Genomic DNA, 7,295 nt, shown 5'->3' on the forward strand with positions numbered 1-7,295 from the left:
CGGTGGGCTGGCACACCCAAGACCTGGCCTCTGCATTGGCTCTACTGCTAACTTACTGGTAGCCTCCAGAAGGCAGAACCTTCCCTGCCTCTGTGATCATATCGGCTCTATGTACTTCAGAGAGCAATGGGGAAGAGATCATAAGATCATGAACAGGAAAGTGCTCAGAACAATAGCAAGTGCTTTAAACCTATAAAATGAGGTGTCATGTAGTCAGAATCAGGTTTAAAAAATGGGATCTGCTTTCCGTGCCAGATAGGGGTCCATACGGCTTTGTCCTGGATTCCCGTCGTAACTTAAAGGGAAACTTTCACAATGTCCGGAGCCCTTGATGTCCTGCAAATGAAGGAGGAGGATGTCCTCAAATTCCTTGCAGCAGGAACCCACTTAGGTGGCACCAACCTTGACTTCCAAATGGAACAGTACGTCTACAAAAGGAAAAGTGATGGCATCTACATCATAAATCTGAAGAGAACCTGGGAGACGCTTCTGTTGGCAGCTCGTGCCATTGTTGCCACTGAAAACCCAGCTGATGTCAGTGTCCTATCCTCCAGGAATACCGGCCAGCGAGCTGTGCTGAAGTTTGCTGCTGCCACTGGAGCCACTCCTATTGCTGGCTGCTTCTCTCCTGGCATCTTCACTAACCAGATCCAGGCAGGCTTCTGGGAGCCAAGACTTCTGGTCGGTGGTTACTGATCCGAGGGCTGACCACCAGCCTCTCCCAGAGGCCTCTTACGTTAACCTGCCTACCATTGCTCTGTGTAACACAGACTCTCCTCTGTGGTATGTGGACATTGCCATCCCATGCAACAACAAGGGAGCTCATTCAGTGGGTCTGATGTGGTGGATGCTTGCCCGGGAAGTTCTGCGCGTGCGTGGCACCATCTTCCGTGAACACCCATGGGAGGTCATGCCTGATCTCTACTTCTACAGAGATCCTGAAGAGACTGAAATGGAAGAGCAGGCGGCAGCTGAGAAGGCTGTGACCAAGGAGGAATTTCAGGGCGAATGGACCGCCCCACCTCCTGAGCTCCCTGCTCCTCAGCCTGAGGCAGCGGACTGGTCCGAAGGTGTGCAGGTGCCCTCTGTGCCTGTTCAGCAGTTCCCCACTGAAGACTGGAGTGCTCAGCCTGCCACGGCTCAGGTCACTGAGTGGGTAGGAACAACCACTGAGTGGTCTTAAACTGTTCTTCCACAAACTCTTAAAACGGAAATAGGTTGATGAAAAATAAACAGTTTCTTTAAAAAAAAAAAAAAAGGGGGGATCTGAACACAGGGCTGTGAAACATACAGAGGTCTGAGTCATGCTCTGGTCCCACCCCTCATTTCACAGGTAAGAAAGTGGGCACCATGGGCGTCACAGCTACTCGCAGGACAATGGCAAGACCAGTCAGGTTTGGATGAGACAGTTAAGGTGCATCCCATACTTGAATGCCCACCCAATGGCCGCCTAGCCTCTGTTTGATTATCTGCATTGACAAGGAGCTCACTTCCTCAAAGGCAGCGCCTTCACCTTTGAAAGGCTTAGGAGACTTTTCAGAAGCATGAGGAAGGAGAAGCAATTTCTGTGGCCTTTTCTCTACCCATCATTTGGCCCAAGAGATACTAAAGACGCCCCACAGACTGCTTCTGCTCCCTTTTCTGTACAATACCTGGTCAGTGGGGCTGTTCCCTGTGATACTTCTCTCCTTCAGTCTGTGCATCCCTGCATCACTGGCTCCTTCGTTCACTCCTCACATCAGTCTCTTTGCCGTCCCGGTTACCCTGCAATCAACATGCTCTAATTTGTCCAGCACTAGCTCCCAGCTCATCTCTTTGGCGTGGCCACCTTGTCCTTGGCAGCTGACAGTCTGAACATTCAGGACCTCTTCAGTCACCTTGTGTCAGAGCAGCTACTGTCAGCAGCTCCTGAAACTGAACAGGAAGCTGAGGGATCAGGCCTGGACAAGCAGAGCTCCACGTGCTCCAGTCCACTGTTGATACCTGGCACAAAAATTAAGGCCTTGAAACAACCCAGAGAGGCGGACACAGAGCCTGCGGCTTGGCTAGGCGCTGGTCAGGGGCCAGTACTCTGGCAAGGAAGCCCCTGCACTATAGAAGATGGCAAGGAAGACCGTTGCCATGGTGACTGTCGGGCAGCCTAGACTGCTGCGGCCTGTGAGGAAAAGGCACTAGGAAGGATCGTAGTGAGATGCAGGAATTCACCCACAACCACCACCCAACCCACCAGGGGCGTTACCAACTCAAGCTGCGCCTGGGCTGTTTCCCTTGTGGTCCACGAGGAGGAGGGGGCGGGGCTGACATTAATCATCCTATAGGAGAAGGGGAGGTCTTCGGGGTGTGTGTGTGCATGTGTGTGTGTGATATGTGTCTGTGTGTGTAATGTGTGTGATTGTGTAGTATCTGTGGTGTGTGTCTTTGGGGGGGTGGTCTGTGTGTGTGATACGTGATGTGTGTGATGTATGTGGTATACGTGTGATGTGTCTGTGTGATGTGTGTACGTGATGTGTGTTTGTGATGTGTGTCTTGTGTATGATTGTGGTGTGTGTGTCTGTGAAGTGTGAGGTGTCTGTGTGTGATGTGTGTCTGTATGTGTTGTGTCTGTGTGTGATGTCTTGCATCTGTGTGCCGTATTGTGAATGATGTGTGTGAGGTGTGTCTGTGTGTGTGATGATGCGTTGAGCTGACCAAGCATCAGTGCCTTCTTGGGCAAAGCCTCTTTCTCTTCAGGCCCAAAAGCACAGGAACTCTTGGAGCAGCTGGAGGGTGGTGGCTGGAGGCTGAGCGAGTCACCCCTCCCCCGTGCCCCTGGAGCAGTATGCATGCTCCTCTATTAGCATTAATTACAATGTGCTCTAATCATTTGTTTACAGGCTGCCTCCCCCACTGAAGGAGGGAGGAGCTCGAGCCCAGGGGCTGCGTCTCCTATTTCTGCCCAAGTGCCAGCACTACTTCGTGTCCTCAGCACAAGGTAGACATCCAGTGAGTGTCGCCTGACTGAATGACTCTGACAAGGACAAGATCAGAGCATCTGCACTTCATACAGCAGTGTGCAAGATCAAGCTCATTCAAGGAGCAGCAGTGGGGCTCTCGCTCCGCTGGGCACGGCGCTGTGATGGAGTCTCCTCACCACGGAGTTCACGCAGAGCCAGAGGGACACTCAGACTGTGGCCCTCCTTCTCCTGTGGCAGGGACACAGCGCCGGAGGCAGGCCCGCTGTACTGGTCAGTGGCAGCGCTGGAAGAGGTGCCCGGAAGACCTCACCACGAGGGCATCCACTCTGCAGGTTACCAACGAAGGACTGGTCTTGTTTCACATTTATTTAGTTGCTTTTAATTTACATCCAGTCCACCTGCTCTTTTTGGTGTACAGGTTTACGTGTTTTGGACAAAGGCATAGAATTGTGTAATCACAATGAACATACAGAAACATTCCCTCACCGATCTGTTTCATTTTCTTAAGTAACCACCCATCTTTTTTCTGGCCCCGTTTTTATTTCATATCCCCTTTTAGTGGAGACGTGTTAACTGAAAACTGAGTCAGTTCCTTCCAGTAGCCTAGTCAGATCTGCCCCTCCTCTGAGCCCTATTTGACATTTCTAAGCAAAAGAGGGCATTACAGGAAAAAGTAAGGTGGGATGTACACCAACTCATCCTGAGAAAGAAGTATTTTCCTCGAGAATATCCCCCTTGAATCAGAAGGACACACAAGCCAGAGAAGGAACTCTGTGAGGACAGACTTTGCCATACACCACTGGTACACTCCTGAAAATTAGGATTATACCTAATCCCAATTTGATCAAACAACCTATCAATCTTTGTCTCTGCTGGTCACCAATCCTCGGCTCTATTTCCGTCACCTTCCCACCTATCCATGCATACCCTTGGAGTTTCAGGGAAGCAGAAGATGGATAAAAATCACTTGCTGATAAACTTAAATGTCACTAGAGATTGCTATCATTTAGAAGGAAACTTTAAGAATATTTTTAAAGGAATAAATATTACCCTAGGAGAACGAGCACATGAGAGCATTTTTTAAAACCATAAAACGTTGGAATCTGTCCATTCACATTACGTTGCTCTTCGAAGCGGTTCTGTAGGATGCAGCTGACTCCTTTCAAGTTTGCTGTTATTACTCTGAACACTGTTGGAACTTTGCCTCTGAAACTGCCTTCAGAGTCAGTATATGAAGCATTCAAGAAAACCAGCTTCACTTTTCATGTCGCATATGTTTTTGTCAAGTATATTTCCTCCTCCTTGATCCTTGCGAGCTAGTCTCCACTGATTTTCATTAACCTAATGTCCAACCTTGAGGCTGGGAATAGAGTAGTCAAGCATCATTAATTTGGAATCCACCATTTTGGAATAAGAAATAATTCAGAGAGTAAACTTCAGCCATCCAATTGCTCTCTTCGAAGGAAGGAAACTAATCATATATGTAAATCAGAAGGAAACCATTTAAAGCTACTTAAAAGAGCAAACTTCGCAAGCATTCTCGAGCACACCTTAGATTAAATCACCCTTTACCCAACATATTTGTAGGCTCATTATAAATTGTCTTTATTAACCAGACATCCCTCCATGGACTTGTAGAGACAGTATTTTTTTGACCTACTCTCTGTTACTGTCAGTGCTGGGGTGCAGGAAGGTTGCATGTCTTTAAAATGATCTCATAATTCAGACTTTTTTTGTGGCACTCCAGCAAATTCAGACCAACCTTCCTTGCATTAGTCTGAATTAACAAAGTTTGATTGTACTGGATTGAACCATATGAAATCAGCAATATTCAACCATTTTTGACCTTTAAAAATGGTGATTTTATATGGTTCATTCAATGTAACATATTTCTTTTCTGGGACTCCTTTCCAAGGAACCAAAAGCATTCCTCATTTCCATGCTTTCTTCGTATATTTTAAAGATACAAGTAGGAGAGTGGGATTGAACACCCAGCCCCTAACCGCCTGCCCCTCAGTTCACAAGTACAGAAACTGCGAGAGTAGTAGAAGAAAATCACTCAAACCACAACTGCTTCAAAATGGGACGAAAAAAGTACTAAAATAAACAACATCAGAGAACTATCACCACTGCTTTCCCATCACCCAAACTCTCGCCCTCTCCTTCAGACCAGTCTTCCCATCTGGAAATCACTTCAGGGACAAAATATACCTTGCCTACCCGTAAGTGTAATCCATTAGAGCCCAAGAGATTCTGACTGTGTGAAGAAAACTCCAAAATCAGACCCCTGAAAGGTTTGGGATGAGAGGGGAGCAAATTAAAGTTTAATAGGATGGAACCTCAGGAAATGTACAAATGTAAATTAGGACAGAGAAACAGAAATTATTCTCACTTATACAAGGCTCCTCATTAACTTATTTGATAGCATTCTGAGAATTTGTTTAATAAACGTAGGGGGCTTCCCTGGTGGCACAGTGGTTGAGAGTCTGCCTGCCGATGCAGGGGACACGGGTTCGTGCCCCGGTCCGGGAGGATCCCACATGCCGCGGAGCGGGGGGCCCGTGAGCCATGGCCACTGAGCCTGCGCATCCAGAGCCTGTGCTCCGCAACGGGAGAGGCCATAGCAGTGAGAGGCCCACGTACCACAAAAAAAAAAAAGAAATGCAGGGATGTGCAAACTCAGAAGAGTGTAAGATTGACTCTCTCTGCTTCAGGGCAAGGAAATGGATTTGCACTGCAGAAAGAAAGGGTTTCTGATGAGTATTAAGAACTTTCTGGATTGTGAAGGCCAGGAGAAGCTGAGGAAGGAGAGGGTGGCAGACTGTGAAATGTCCTTGTCTGGGGGTATTATAGTGGATGAGCCCCACTTTGCGAGACTGGGGTTGATTCTGTCTTCATTTGACTTGTTTCATCTTCTGCCAGAGCAGACTGGTCCCCCTTGGCCACAGGGTGCCTCTTGAAGGCTCTGTGACCACTGGGGCAAGCCATCAGATGATGGTTTCCTCTGAGGGCTTGGGGGCTCATCCAGCCCTCAGGGGAGCTCCTCCAAGACTATCATTCTCCAGCAAAGACCCTATTTGTAGGAGCCATATGAGGCTTGCTGCCACCAAAGCAACAAATTCCTGAAACAGAGAGGGAGAAACAGCTACCTAAGGGAGCATCTCCTCTGCACTGAGGGGAGGGGGAGGGGAGCAATTTATGTTTAGCTTATTTTTATTTTTAATTTTTTGTTTTTAAAAAAGATGTAGTGACTGCATCTACTCCTTCATTCAACAGGTTCAACTGGTGTTATTGAGACTCCACAGTGTCATCAAGAGCACTGTTTCTTTCCTGCCCTCCCACAGTGTCACCTTCATCCAAAGGTCAATCCTAATTGAAGTCTCAATACCTCCCAACACTTCTGCAGCTACACGTCCAGACAGAGAGAAGTTGGGTCTCTTCAAGGAACACTCAGAAGGCTAAGAACATTTTTCCTGGTGTGTTTAGCTTATTTTTAACCAAGTGACACACAGGCACGGAGGAGGAGAATTCGAGCTGGGTTTGAAGCTACAACCTTTCCCGGGGGAGCTGCTACAAGAGGCGCTCTCCATGGACCAGCTTGGTCTCATAAGCCCCATGTCACAGGAAGGGAGCATTTCCCACTCCTGCAAAGCCAAGCAGACCCACCACTTGAGTCTCCCTCTCCCACTGACTTGGGCACAGAGTGGTAGTTTATGGCAACAATTAATGTGGCTCTAAAGGTAAATTGAAAACACCAAGAGGAGCAAATTTTCACATGAAAATGCAAATTGTTCCTTATATGGGCTGTTCCACAGACACTATGATTCATCATTGACTGTTCAACTGTATTTCCAAGTAAGATCTCAGTGAGAAGGATAGAAAGGCAGAGCCCAAGCCTGGGGAGATTTATAGCTCCTTTTATCCAGATGTAAAGCACATGGCGTTGCAAGGGAATATTAAACCTATAAAATCTCCATCTATCTTGTAGTCCTTATTTGAGGAGGGGCCAAAGGACACACAAGCATATACTTACATCCTCCAAAATTTGCCCTCTCCAGACATGCACACTCCTTTACTTTCATGCAATTCACCTTTACTTTCCCTTCTTACATGAAGGCAAACTCATCCATCCACCCATCCATCCATTCACCAAGGCTTTACTGCCAGCCACATACACAATTTCTGATTAAGAAAAGGAACCCAAGTGGGTTTTCCGACGTTCTCTTGTGCCAGCATTCGTAAAGGACACTTATTAAACAGGAAACACCAAACTTGAGAACTGGCCCAGGGCTCAGTGTGTGACCCAAAAGCAATCGTCTAAAAGCTGGAACTCAAGGAAAG

At 47.5% G+C, this 7,295-nt stretch overlaps 1 pseudogene; it reads left to right on the plus strand.

Annotated features, from left to right (window-relative positions):
- The first annotated feature begins 276 nt into the window (after window positions 1-276).
- On the plus strand, window positions 277-1,183 carry LOC112394964 (40S ribosomal protein SA pseudogene; annotated as a pseudogene).
- Window positions 1,184-7,295: the final 6,112 nt, after the last annotated feature.

The sequence above is a fragment of the Neophocaena asiaeorientalis genome, unplaced genomic scaffold (genome assembly GCF_003031525.2).
Source record: "Neophocaena asiaeorientalis asiaeorientalis breed wild unplaced genomic scaffold, Neophocaena_asiaeorientalis_V1.1 scaffold364, whole genome shotgun sequence".
Lineage (NCBI taxonomy): Eukaryota > Metazoa > Chordata > Mammalia > Artiodactyla > Phocoenidae > Neophocaena > Neophocaena asiaeorientalis.